We start from the raw sequence: 15,617 nt of genomic DNA, 5'->3' as shown, positions 1-15,617 counted from the left end.
ATCTGTTAAATAGGATGACTTCAGCATCCACAGGACAGGCTTCTTCCCAAGTTTACCTTTCAGCTTTTTCTGTGTGCCACACTCTGTTAGTAGCCTACATCTCATGATACACCTTCCCTGCCTGTGGCTGTCAGTCCGGCAGTTCCTACTGAAGACGTACATCTTTAAAAGTTGTCACAAAAATATAGTTTAATTTTTGAAACAAGGGTAAAACTATGTAAATAGACTACACTTGTATAGCGCCTGTCTAGTCCTCTCAGTCACATTCACCCAGTCACACACATTCACCCACTGGCGGCCGAGGCTGCCATACAAGGTGCCACCTGCCACTCAGATTTTAACACACTCACCGACGGAACAGCCATCGGGAGCAAATTGATGTTCAGTATCTTGGTCAAGGATGCTTGGACATGCAGGATGGAGGAGCCGGGGATAGAGCTGCTGATCTTCTGATTGGTGGATGACCTGCTCTGCCCCAATTCATGTTTTGTTCTGTTGACATATAAGTGTCAGAAATTTTCACAGACGGAATTTTAAAATAATGTCAACCAGCTGAAATGTTTCCACCACATCTTCAGAAATAAAATGAGGTATAAATCAGGCTATAAATTAAACATGAACAGTCCTCTCTGTAAAAACCTTCAGAAAATAAAGATATAAGTAAAACTGGAAAGTTTGGTACATGTAAGTCCTACTGAAGTTGAGATTTATGTCGTTAAAATGGCCTTTAAAGACATATCTCCTAAAATTTTTCCAATGCGTTCTCAAACCAACTCAGCAAATATTGCTGCTTTGTCAGCGGACTTTCACGTCAAAATATGACAGGCAAGGTACCCTCCTACATCTGTTGTTGAGGTTCCAGGACAGTGTGTCAATATATGGCTGTTACATGTAACAGGAAATGTACAGTTTCTGCTCGTTAGATCTTTTTCAAATACAATTACAGCATAGGTAAAACACCTTGTTTTTACGTTTATGTCCTTGTGGAACAAAAACACATGGTTAGGTTTAGAAAGAAACATCATGGGAAATGTATGGTATTAACTGAAAAGTGCACAAATGTATTATGTAACGAAAGATAATTGCAAAACTATGGTAAAGTCATGGGAGGGGATGGTCTGTGTTTGAGTGTGTCAGCAGATGAATGAGGAAGTGAATGATGTCTGCAAGGTGTTGTATGCAGAACTCAAACTGGAAACCAGGTCGAAGCCAACTGTATGAAGGGAGAGAGCAAACTGACTGAACAGCCAGGCTTATATAAACTGCCCCTGGGAGACTGGCCAGGTGCTCCCAGTTGCACTTACTTAGCTCCGCCCAACAGGACCTGCAAGACACAGCAACAGACTGGGGAAAACACACACACACACACACAGCAGGCCGCGCTGAAGCACAAGGGCGGTCACACCTCCCACCCCCAAACTCGCCAACTGTGAGATAGCGAGGGCGACAGTGATGTACCCAGGTCGAGTGGTTGAGCAGGGTACAGTTAATCCAGTCAAAAGAAAAAATCCTAGGGCTTGGTGGGATACTAGAGAGAAGTAGTAGCGCCCCTACTAATTTGTTGAAGGGAAAATCAAGTTTTGTCTGGTCCCCTGTTTGCTAACAGGCTTTTGAGAGAGTAAACTCACTGTTGTGTAATGCCCCAGTTTCGGCAGACCCATGGTTTGACTGTCCATTGAAATATGTCCAGGCAGGCGCTGTTCTGCAAGCTGATGGCCAGGTCATGACAAAATTCACACAAGAAGTGAACAGCGAGCTGCCGACAGTTTGTAGGACCCATCCCCCCATGTGGGATTATCTAATTAATTATGTGTGTTGTGTACAAACTTCCAGAACAAAAATCTGACCTAAAATAAAGACCTAAATACATATTTTAGTAGCTTTAAAAAGATTTGTTATAGAAGCAAAATAGCCCAGAATCACCACACTGACCAGTGCATTGAGAAAAAAAAACCTTTTGTAGTGTCTCCCCTAAAACAGATGTCAGTGAAAGCTTCTCAAATAGGAGGCACATAACATCTGATGGACTATTTGCAGCAGCAGGTCTGTGTATGTGCAACAGGAATGTTTGCAGCCATGAAAGAACATGTCACAGTGCATTTCTGGTTTTGGAGAAATATGGAACGTCACCAACCTTATAAAGCTCTGTAAATAGGCTGACATGCTTGTGAACACAAAACACTGGCTGCATTGAAATTGACTTGAAACATGGCTGACTTAATTAAACAGTTGCTGCAATGCAGAGAAATTCACAAACAGAAAACCTGTTCTGATTCCCAAGAATGACGCATGTCAGATCTGTCCATCACCGTCCTGTAAATGTTTTCTGTCATGGAGTTTATGACTTGTTGTTATCTTATCTTATCATTATCTAGGGTGGAGCCTGGATGGTATTTAGGTGGGACAGACAAGCAGCAACCCGAAAGGGAAAAAAAGAAAAGAGAAAAGCCATCTGTAGTGTGAACGTGTGCCAGACTCAGGTAACCTGTTCTGTCAAACCTGTACAGTCAGCAAGCCGAGCAACGTTAACCGGAACTCAGCGGCAACACACTGCGAGGCTTCATTACCTCATTATCTCAAACATAATGCAAATCTTGTTACCAGTGAAACACACACACACACACGCACAAACAAACCCACACACACACAGGCGGTCACGGAAGTCTTGTGATGGTGGTTTTGTTTTTGTGGCTGATTGGACGATATGATAGTGGTGGCTCAATCCCAGAATAGCACACCATACACATACAAACACTCACATTTAAATAGAAACTATCCCCTCTCCCTCGGGCCATTTATATGGAGATGAGAGACTTGGTTACACCACACACACACACACACACACACACACACACACACACACAGAGTGGCTTGCAGGGCTCATCGTAGCATCATCCATTCAGCTGAGCCCTCCAAGCTCATCATAAATGATAATGCCAGACTTCCAGTCAGCCTCAGGGGTCGCAATACAGACAGGGATGACACAATGGGCTCACACACACACACACACACACATGCACAGACACACACACACACAAAGTGGTGACTCAGCCCTCTTTTGGGTCTCTGTTCTGTGGACAGCCCTTTGGGTCCTTCAGCTGCCAAGCTGCTCACACACACACATATACGCGGACACGTGCACATAAACACAGACACTGGTTGTCTTGCAGATTCACAGATATGAGAGAGAGGTGTGTGTGTCTGTGTGTGTTTGTGGGAAGGTGGAGGTGGACCGAGGCTTCAGTCAAGACATCCTCTGATGTCAACAATTCCCGACACAAGATGTGAGTCATTCTTTAATTAGCACATTTCACGCTCAGATGGTCCTCTGGGTAACGAAGTGTCCCATTAGCCTGTTTAGACTTGATTAAAGACACACATGTGTCTGTTCAGATTTCTTTGTGTGACACTGGGCTGTGGTGGAAGATGAAGATGTTAACTGTCGTGTTCGCTACTTCCTGTGCTTCGCTACTGAAGCCTCATTCATGTGACGGAAGAAATAGAAAGTTGTGGTTCTTCTGAACAGCTGGAGACCTGCAGTTACTTGTGTCGTTTCTGAAGTGTGAGAATAAAGTCGAATGTAACTTTTCTGAGCAGGAACTGTGTACAGTAAAAGAGGGCTAAGATGCTTTGTGAATAATAATCTTTACCAGTGGGATGCCACCATCACCCACTGCACAAAAAACCCACTAACACCTGCTAACATCTGGCTTTCTAATGTAATGGGAAAGGTTACAATCAGCATTCACACCAGGGTCAAATGACTGCAGTAGTCACAGGTATGTATCAGCACACAACATTCTGGTGAAGGACAAAACACCCAGACATAAGCAGAGTAATGTAGTGTATGCAGTTCAGTGCAGCCAGGAATGCACAGATTTGCCCAGTGGGTAAATAAAACAACCACTCCACAAGCACATGGCACAGCACAGGAGAGCCAGCTCCTCAGGTCTAGACTCAGCTGTCCATTTACATCTATAGGAGAAGTGACACTCCTTTGAGGACAGCAATGTACACATGTTGGCAAGAGAAGACTTTTTGAAAGAGGAAGCCACCTACGTCAAAATGGAACAACCACCGTTAAACAGAGGAAGTGGCCTATGACACCACTTATCACCCACTTACAATGCAGCCTTGGGATCCCTCCCCAGGCAGCTTAACACCAACTCACACCTGGACCCATCTAACCTTAAAGGGAAATTTCGGTTTATTTCAACCTGTCTCCTATCGTCCTAAATTTGTTTCAAGTGACTAGTGACATAAAAATAATAGTTAGCATGTTAGCCGTTAGCCTAGATACAGCCGGGGCGCATAGTAGCGTCAGACCTGTTAAAACGTAAGTGAACGGGCAACCTTCAAGTGCAAAGTTAGTCCACTAAACAAGCTTTTTTTCCACAAAGACCGCCTCATATCGTTAGGATAAATGTCAGAGAACATATAGAAAACGACATGTAAACGTGTTGTCTTACCTTACCTATGATACAGCACTTAGGATAACCAAAACAAGTCAAACCCACTGCACCAAATGGGAGAAATCTGTAGAGTCAGTGATGTAGAGAGTGGATGAGTAGAAACGTGCCGTAGGGGTGTTGTGCTGTGAAAATAAAGTAAAAGGAAGCAAAAGACACAAAGCACAAGGTTGATTGAGGAGGTCTGCCAGCCCAGACTGACTTCTGATTTCTTAAGTGGGCATGGAGAGCACCAGGCACAGGTGTGTCCTATGACACTAATTGCACTCAATCAATCCAGCTGCCCTGGAATGAGAAGACACAGGATGAGCAGGGGAACCAAGCAGAGGGGCCAATTGAGGATTGAGGATTAGGAAAGGAACAGTTTTCCCCCCTCTGAGCTCTCTTAAGAGTTAAGATGCTTTGTGAAAAACTGTTATTTTTACCATGAGGATGCCCCCCCCCTCAGAATATATATTATAACGACTGCCTTGTGACAACTACTCTACATTTAACGTGGGCAGGAAGTATGACTAAGGCATGATCCCTCACCCTCATTATCAGCTGTTAGAGGTGAGAAACCAAATGTTCCACAATGAGTGCAAAAGTTCAAAATCTAGAAATATTACAAGGCATATTTAGCATGTGAAAGATGATAATGTCAACAACTATATTAGATACCAAGCTGACTGTCACATTATCATCTAATCATCTGTGCTGTAGAGTCCACATAAAATGTAGCTGGTTAGGAGAGATTTAATGACGCGTGGACAGTGATGTTTGGGAAGCAACAATCTTTTTTAACAAAGATACTTCACCTGATGCAGAAATACGAATATGCCCGAATATATCTGTGAGTTATTTGCTTTCTGAATCTTAAACCAACAGAGACATACACTTTGAAAGAATCCACACACAGTCAGCCTGCAGTGAAGTATTTGTTCGAAAATGCTGCACTTATAGTCAATAACAGAACAGCTTTGAGTATTAAATAATTAACTGACTGGTCATCAGTTGTTGCGATCTGGTGGGAAGAAAAGGCGGGACAGCAGAGAAATCACTAAAGCAGCAAATCTCTGCATCTTGGTGAAAATCCAAAGTGATAAAATTGTTGGTGTCAGCTTGCAGAAGCAGCCGGGCTCACCCTGTTACACAATCACATTGCTGTACAATAGTTGGATCACCTGGGTGTAGGTGCAGTTTGTCTGCTTTCCTCTGGGAGCAACCAGCACAAAGCAGAGTGGATTCAGATGCTGACTGCAAAGATTTCGTGAGAAACAACTCTCATGGTCACGTGTACTCTGGAGGCTCTACAGTTAATAATACCGGCTGACAGGGTGTCCGATAGACTTAGGGAAAGAATAAGAATGCAGAAGAGTGGTGACAAATTAATGGGAAAACCTGAATAAATGAGAGGAGAAACATAAGAAATGCAAATGCTTCCACACAGGTGCACTGCATGGTGTAATTAACATCCAGTCATGCTCTGTGGCATAAAAATTCTCGGCAGCCACAGTTAATTCTGATTTAGATTTTGGTTTTTATTTGTTTGTTTGTTTTGTTTTGGACCAACGTGCTAGACCGTGCTCTCCATCAATCGAGACACCAAAACAGGGAATATCTTTTGGAATAATATTGTTTCATCCCTCCAGTAAAGTTCCACAGACTTGCAGAATCAATAGTATGGTGCATGTTTGAGTAAGAAATAAAAACAGAGCACAGCCCCTGCTGCAATAGCTTGCTGAAATGGATTTTTAAGCAGTGTGACCGAGCAGCTCCTCAGCCAGGTGAATTATATGTCTGCAGGATCTGCAGGGAGGGCGAGCGTGAGAGGTGGTTTACATATTTCACAGGGCGGTCAGGTGCATGGGCTTGTCTGGAGCCTTCTAAAGATCAGAGCGCAGTGCCAACTTTGGTTGTTTGGCTTTTAAATGTCATATCTAATGCATGATCATTTGCTTTACTGTAAGCATTCCATTCAACTCTTAAAATCACTCGGTATGGTCATTAAAGTCAGAGGGAATAAACCTCAACTGACAGAAAACTGGAACCACAGGACTGTAGACACATCCTGAGCACAATGGTGATATTCAGTTCAATGTAATTTGAATGACTCACAGTTTATTAAATACAGGAAAATTAACTAACAGTGACTGTGTGTTGTTACCTTAGTGAAACCAAAGATTATGAGGACCTTAAGCTAATTTGTCTTAACATAGATCACAGGGTCTGCTCATTGGCCCAAAGCAAAAATAAATAAATAGCTTGACTTTTTAAAGAATCATATTATTTATCAAAAGCTTTGGAAGGCAGTAAAGATGTGCTTTGGGCTGAATGCTAAAATCAGCATGCTAACAGCATGCTTTACAATGGCAATGCTAACTGCTAATGTGTAGTGGGTGTAAAGTTTACTTTACCGTCTTAGAAGAGACAGAAAAATTATTGTTGTGGGGAGTGGGGCTGAATCATAGCACAAAAAAAACAAGACAAAAAACATCAAAAACACAACCAAATTACCAGAAAAATAATGTTTGCATTGAGCTTTTATGCAAACCACGGATATGTTACATTTGTACGTTATTTTGTAGCAGAGATGCTGAAACTTTATGTTTCTCAACAATGCTGTGGTGAAGGTGTGGCTGGTTATGGCTAGGAAAGGATTGTGTTTTGGCTTCAAACAATAAGTGGAACAAAATCCACTGGAAAAACAAGGACAGGTAGGTGAACAACACCCATGATCAGTGCTACAAACTTTGGTGAAAACGCTGCAAAGAGTTGCCAAAAACAACTAATGCTGTTGTTCATTGGTTTCCAACGCGTTTTTATCCCAACTTATCAAATACCGCCACTTTGTCAGTATGCCTAAATGTCAAAATATGATGCATTAGGTAACCTCCTGCGTTAGTTTTGAACATTCTGGGACGGCATGTCAATTTACATTTGTTACACACATTGTGTGTTTTTAAAATGCACTTCCATTTTTACAGGAAATGCACAGTTGCTGCTCGTTACATGCATACAGTCTTTTTCAAAATAAACCCACAACGCAGGTAAAACCCCTTTGTTTTTACTTTTCTTTCCTTAAGTTTAGGCAACAAAAATACGTGGTTGGGTTTAGAAAAAACATCATCATGCTTTGGCTTAAAATACAGTAAGTAATGTTGTTATTAACGTCATGTAAAGTCATGTGGCTACACATACTAGCGCACTGTTTTGTTCTTAACTCTGCTGACGTTTGGTTTCATGTGGGAAATGATCAGTGGAGTCTGATCCATCCACCACCCCTTCCATCTGCCCTATAGGGCCTTTCTTACTCTTTACACTATAGTTACTGGCAGTGTTAGAAACTGTTGCTAGCTGGTGCGTTTCATGACTCTGTAAAATATGCTTTTGTGCATTGATATCTCACACTGACGTCCAAAGCACACAAAGCAGCAGTATTTTACAAGTTTGGTTGTTTCCCGCTGTGTCAACAACTGCTGCCGCCTGTTGCGTACTATACCACCGCAAAAGGTGCCTCTGTGTGTCTGTATCTTACGCTGAGATTACTGACAAAGTGGTGGTATTTGACAAGCTGTGAATGAGAACGGGCTGAGGTTTTGAACACTGGTCCCCAGCTTCATAGCCATCTCACCTAGGTGTCACACCGTCCACCATTCCCTCCACCGCCCTATGACAAAATCAGCTCGTATGCTAGATTACTTATGAATAATTTATATGATACATATGAAATGTAGAAATGTAAAGTAACTGTGGTTTGCAGAAACGTACAATGCCAACATGGCAACCAGACCAAATATTTAGACCCTATCGAGCCTTATTGTACTTTTCAATGAACCTTCAAAAATGCCATATCTTAAAATGCAAGATCTCAAAACAAAACATATGGCAAACACAACAAAGATGTGAAGATACTGTCTGTAAAAGTCTGGATAAATTAAAGTTCAAATGGATTTGCGTTACAGTACTGATGGAAGCTTTTTCCATGTAGCATGTGCTGTTTTAAAGCTCTCGGTGTTTTGGTTACAGTTCAGCTGACTGTAAAAGAACAACTGATAAAACTGAGTTCAGATCAGTTTGTGGACTGAAGGGAATGTGCACGTAGAACAGATCATATTACGTAGCTATGTTCCACACTGTAAACTGTCAACATGTTCATTAGTTTTGCCGCAAGGCTAAAAGACAGCCCAAAGCTCATGAATTTTTAATTCTTAATACTTAAATTAATCCACTGTCAATCAGCACTGGCTCCATTATGTTGGCTGCTACCTCATGTGGAAAAAGAACATCACCTGTTGCTAATAAGAGTTTATGCTTGAAAAAGAAATCGACTGCTTCTGTCGATTTTTGTTGACAAAGTGGATTAAATAAATGTCATGAATGAGAGAACTATGTTGAAAGAATAAAGAAATGAAAACATTTAACTCATCGCTCCCTTTCTTTCACTCACGTGGCAAACGCTTGCATTGTGAAAGTTAAAGCCACTGTTTGTTAGACGCCAGCCTCACTTGATTTCGGAAATCCAGGTTTTGGAATACAGTGAGGTCCAAAAGAAAACCTGAAGTTGTGTAAAAGTAAAAAACTATAGTGTGACTTTGGAGTGGCGAAATGTATTATTGAAAGATGATTTATCGGATCTTGAAAGCCGGGTGACTAACACGTCTGCCCTCGGCTGAATAGTGTCACACTGGCACTTAAAACCACACCTGGCGTTAGAGGATGTAGAGTAAGCCTGCTTTGTCATCTCGAGACTAGCTCACGGCTAACTGGCACATTTTGAAAGGCACTTGAGATTATCTTTATTGTTTCATTGGAAGTGTGATGTTGTAAGGTGATATTTCAGCCCCAGTCTCACAGCAGATGAGACATCCAAGCTCTACAGGCTGCCCTGCAAACAATCAGGACAGACAGACTGACAGTGATTTTGGATCTGTTGAGGCAGAGCAGCAGGGAGGGTCCTGGAAAAAGGGAACGGTGTGTAAGGTCACACACACACACATTCACACCATCCTCTGGCCCACTCCCTCCTCTGGCATGCAGCTGATTGTTGGAGTGGCATTTAATTAATCCTGTCAGAAAAGGTTAAGGAAAAGAAGTTAAGAAGGGACGGAACAAAATTAAAGACATTGACGGAGGGAGAGACTTTGTAAGGCGCTCCATTTCCCGACTAAAAAACACAATTTCACTAAAGCAATTTAGTTTCGCTTCACTCTGCCGACAACTGAATTTGGTATACCTGAACACGTATATCTAAACTGTGTCTGCATGCCAAAGACGAAGGTCAGTGTAAGTGATGCAGGTTTTATAAACTCTCAGATATGCTGTAAATCTGCACAATGTCATTAAAAGTCTACAGCGCTCTCGTTCTGGATCTCTCACTACAGGTCGCTGCTTCACATCCAGGTGGTGAATGTACATGTGGATCCCCTCCCTTTGCAGCTATTATCAAGCCCTTGAGCAAGGTATTCAACCCCTGCAGAGAGGCGCAGGAGGAGACTTGTTGTGAATGAGGCTCCAAGAAACATCCAGACTGTGATGCATGGAGGTTATACGAGTTATTTTTTTAGATGGATCTTTTTTTCCAAAGAGGTTTTTATTGCTCAACGCCAGAGATGACAGTAACACTGTATCTGCAGGGGATGATAAGGTCGTTGATTTACTCATCAGGACCTGAGCTTCCTGTCTTGTAAAAGTCATTTTCCAGACCTGGTGGAGTTTAGTGATTCAGGAGCTGCATCTGAAGACCTTTGAGTCGAGGCGTCAAGACGAAACATGAATGAAATAGCAGTGTTGCCATGACAGACAGTAGTTTCTTCTTCTGATGGATTTGTGCTCTTATTATCCAGGTCCTCCATACTGTGAGAATCTAACTTCATCGTTTAAGTCAATTACAGGCCGCTGTCATCAAGCTGGATAGAATATGTGAGAGGTGGCAGATGTTAAGGATCACTCCATTCAAGTGGTGATGTCTGTGCACTTCCCTAAAATCTAAAATTCAAATGTATGCTGAACAAGCTAGATGAGGTACGTCACTAATACAAATGCCAATGGCTATCTAGTATGGGAATCAGGCATCGACAAGGTAACAGAGTTCAACGCAACACTGGCAAAGAAACCTGTAACCACCAGCGCAGAGCAGACTTGTCAGTACAGAGAGTAGAATTAGCATGGTGAAAGTTTAACCAACAAACCTTGTAGTGTGCACCCATTGTAGCAGACTGTATGTTTCACAACCACTGCCAGTTAGCCTGCAAGCTAACAAACAACATGAAAAATAAAACATGCTAACTACTCTTACCATTCTTATATGTCCGCTAGTCGCTGATTTTGGTGCACAACAGACTCCTCATCTGAGTCTGGGTCTGACTGAGGCTCAAGCGGGTATGGCTGAATCTCTCTGATGTTTGCTCTAATGCTAACGCTAGCTATCTCGATGTGCACTGCTCTTTCACCGGTCAACCTGGCTTAGCACTCAGTCAGCATTTGTATGTGGGGCCCATGTGGGCTGAAAAATGGGCCCTTTATGGGATTGTTCACAGTTTCCATATTGGCCCAATTCGGATTGCCCACATGTGTGGGTTTACCTGAGTGGGCCCCAGATGAGATGCCCATTTTGGGCACCCAGGTAGCCCTAGCATAACCCATGTGGGACCCACTTGTGTAAAGTCATCGATGTGGGCAATAGGCATGGGGCCAATATGGAATCCATGGACAGTCCGATATAGGGCCCATTTTTCAGCCCATTTACTGCCCACATGGGCCGCACATACAAATATTGGCTGGGCACTAGTCTCCCATAACCACACCATGGATGTGTAAAGAGAACTGGATACAGCATTGAAAAGGTTGCACTTCCTGGGTATAACCCAGATTTTCCTCATTTTGCAGCCCCAGAGCAGCAAATTTTCCCCAGTGGTCACTTGTGGTATTGCAGTGAAAAAAAATCCCCTGTGGCCCAAAAAGTATTTTCCCCATAGCCCGCCATTGTAAAAGAGCATCTGTAAACTGTTGACAAGAGCCCTTGAACTGAAAACAAGATCAGTTATGAATCTTTATATTCTGATTTTTTTGACCCATTGAGGTTATATATTTGTAAGACATCCCTCAAGCCAAGAAAAGCGAGTTAAAAATCCACAACATCATCACAATTTAAGGTCTATGAGCCAAGTGGGAACTCACAGGCAGGGCCAGCGGGAGAAACACTACTGCACATATTCAGTGGGCCGCATAGCGCAGAAGTAAAACCCAGAACCTAGATAACGTTTTTGGCATATGCCCCAGGCAAGCAGCTCCATTGGAATGAATTGGCGCCATCTTGGTGTCCAGTATCGAGTTATTATTAAAGTCCATGGCAAGCTCACTGGAGACTATTTTAGAACCTCTGCTAACTTAAATGGAGATAAAAATGAGTTAACTGTGCTGCTCTTGTAAACTTTTGAAATGTTGTCAAACCAAATGGATCAAATTCTGATTCTGGGCCCCATGGCGTCACATAACAGACCTGGAAGTTGTAATTCCACAGTGAGGCCACTTTATGAAATTGGCTTCCAAACCTGGCTCTCCTTCTGGGGACTTGAGCCAGACCTATTTCCACATTTCATTTTTTGCATTTGAGAAAGCGGAAAGCAAAACCTGAGCAGCTGTTGGGGTGGAGCACAAGGCCACATCCAGGTTTTCTCAATAAGGGAGGAGTAGATGTGCCTTCAACCCCAATTTTCATTGGTAAAAAATACTAATTATAATGTGGTAAAACCACGTTAAACAAAACATTTATCACAGCAGAGTACTTTTACATATTTTAAAATGGGCTTGGAGGAGGACTTTAATGAAAGTCATAGATCAGTGGTTCTCAACCGGGGGCCCAGGGACCCCCAGGGGGTCTCCAGAAAAATGGGAAATGGGTTATTGACTACACTACTATTTACTATTTAATTTACTATATAAGTGAGCCCAATGTCAGTAAGAATCATAATTGTGACTATTCTAATCATAGGTTTTTACATTCCCCACAGTTATCTCCTCAACTGTAGTTAGCAACTGTATAATCTGGTCTTGATCATGTCTCAAAACCAAAATCTCTTCAGATGTAGATCCCTTGAAGGGAAATCTTATCAAATGGGGTCCTTGACACAGAAAGGTTGAGAACCACCGTCATTTGTGCCACTTAAACTTGTTCCTAATGTGATTAAAAGTTGGCCCATACTCCATCCTGTTTAAGTATTTATATGCTTGAGACACAAGCAGCGTAGAGGTGACCTTCAGTGTGACTCATGTTTGTGGCTGTCAGGAGTCAGTGACAGCGGGCGCAGAGCAGCACACACCAGAGACAAAGACAGGACACGGCACAATGTTCTGTGGCTTCCTGTGGAACAATTCTTCTGCAAACTTTCTAACAACTGCTCTGGGCCGCTGAATTAAAGACACACAAACACACGAACACACACTCACACACGCAAGTCCCTGTTCTCCCCAGCTCTAACCGAAGACTATTACAACCTAGACTATATTGCCACCTGCAGGCTGTTAAGTTTAATGGAGTCTTGGGCTAGAAACATATGCAAGCTCCGAGGTCGAGAGTTGGCTGAAATATTTTAGTCTAACCTTAATAATTGTTAGAAGGCGCTTTTTTTGTTGGTGTTGCTTTGGTGTTGATTTGACTTTATGGTCACTTTGACGTTGCAGTTTCAACAGACCACAAAACTACCTCAGAAACTGTGAGCTTTTAAGTGAACTATGTTTAAACACTCTTGTTTTTGCTCACAGATACCCCAAAGAATCAGTCAGTATCTGGTGTGACACAATTTGCCTCATGCAATGCAACACGTCTCCTTCACAGTGGCTGTGTGAAGTTACTGGACACACTGTCGTACACGCTGTTCCAGAGCATCCAAAACATGCTCAGTGGGTGTTATGTCTGGTGAGTATCCAGGCCATGCAAGACCTGGAATGTTTTCAACTTCTAGGACTCATGCACAGATCCTTGCAACATGGGGCCGTGCATTACTGTGCTACAACATGGGGTTATGGCAGTGGATGAACAGCATGGCAACGGGTCCCAGGTTCTGGCCACAGTATCTCTGTACATTCAAACTGCCAGCAGTAAAATGCACCTGTGTCTGTAGCTTATGCCAGCCCATACCATAACCCCTCTGCCATCATGGGGCACTCTGTTCACAGCGCTGGCATCAACAAGCCACTCACCCACATGACACCATACACCATCTGCTCGGTACAGTGTAAACCAGGATTCATCTGTGAAGAGAACATGTTGGAGAGAAAAGATTCTCAGTCATCCAGGTCATGGTAAGTGTTATATTGTAGGCAAATGGACTTGCTTGAGTTTCTTGGAGACGTTTCACCTCTCATCCAAGAGGCTTCTTCAGTTCTGCAGCTCTTCAGTTCAGAACTGAAGGAACCTCATGGGTGAGAGGTGAAATGTCTTCATGAAAAGCAAGCAAGTCAATATGCTTATGATGTAACACTTAAGACTGTGAAGAGAAAACTTGCCAGACACCACTGAAGTCGAGCGGTTCCCCACTCAAGTTGGTTAAAACGACAAACTGCTGTCAGGTCAAGATCCTGGTGAGGACGACCAGCATTCAGTTGACCTTCCTTGAGACAGTTTGTGCAGAAATTATTTAATTGAGCAAATCAATTATTACATCGGCTGTTCAGATGGCTGGTCTCAGACAATCTTGGAGGTGAAGACGCTGGATGTGGAGGTCCTGAGCTGGTGTGGTTGCACGTAGTCTGCAGTTATGAAGCGGGTTAGATGGACTGCTAAATTCATGGAAATGACATTGGAGACAGCTTATGGTAGTGAAATAAACATGAAGTTCACAGGCAACAACTCTGGTGGACATTCCTGCAGTAAGTAAGTAAGTAAGCAAAATTTATTTGTATAGCACTTTTCACAGAGAGGACTCACAAAGTGCTTCACAGGGTTAAAATACAGACAAGAATACATACATACAAACATACAGGTCACATACAGAGACACAAAAATGAAACAGTTGTTGCAAAACTAAATCACTTAAGACAAGTTAAAGAATGCCTGCCTATACAGATAGGTTTTAAGATGCTTCTTAAAGATATCAACCGATGCTGCGGCTCTCAAGATCTGTGGGAGGGCGTTCCACAGTCTGGGTGCAATGGACTCAAAGGCCCGGTCACCTCTAGTTCTAAGCCTAGTGCGAGGAACTGCCAACAGGCCGTGATCGGCAGACCTAAGTGTCCTACTTGGAACATATACATGCAGCAGGTCAGACAGATACTCAGGTGCCTGATCATGAAGGGCAGTCAGCATGACAATGGTACACTCTCTCAAAACTTGCAACATGAGTGGCATTGTGTTGTTTGATAGCACTTTACATTCTAGAGTGACAATCCCAAAGCACACCTGTGTAGTAATGATGCTGTTTAATCACCATCTTGATATGCCACACCTGGAGAGGCACCCACTTGAACCGCTTTTAACAAAGTTGCAACCGAAATTGAAAGAATCATATCTATTGAATGCATTTAAAAAAAAGTCATAGATCTGTAACGTAAACCACTGAAAAATAAAAGCAAAAAAAGTGCATATTCATTTTTGTACAGCAATAAATTAGGAGTTCAGACACAGTCTCTGTCTCCCTCTGGTGGACAAAGAGGTGCACTACGGATATCAAACCTATCTGTATCCAAGATGCACTCTCTGCTTCACCACAGGTGCATGCTCACACCTGTTTGGGTTTTAAGGTAGCAGTGCTCAGGTATAGTCATCCATCCATCCATTTTAACCCGCTTGCAGGGCCGGGTCGTGGGGGCAGCAGGCCAAGCAAAGCACCCCAGACGTCCCTCTCTCGAGCAACACTCTCCAGCTCTCTGCTTATCTCTTCTGTACATCCTTGTGAACTGAATGTCTTTGCTTTTTGTATGGTCCATCCATCCATCCATCCATCCATCCATCCATCCATCCATCCATTTTCATCCGCTTATCCAGGGCTGGGTCACAGGGGCAGCAGGCCAAGCAAAACACCCTAGATGTCCCTCTCCTCAGCAACGCTTCCCAGCTCCCCCTGAAAGGACCCCAAGGTGTTCTCAGGCCAGATGAGATATGTAATCCCTCCAGCATGTTCTGGGTCTGCCCCAGGGCCTCCTACCAGTAGGACGTGCCCTGAACACCTC

The sequence above is a fragment of the Epinephelus moara genome, chromosome 18 (assembly GCF_006386435.1).
Source record: "Epinephelus moara isolate mb chromosome 18, YSFRI_EMoa_1.0, whole genome shotgun sequence".
Classification (NCBI taxonomy): Eukaryota; Metazoa; Chordata; class Actinopteri; order Perciformes; family Serranidae; genus Epinephelus; species Epinephelus moara.
Note: the sequence above shows the minus strand (reverse complement) of the source record.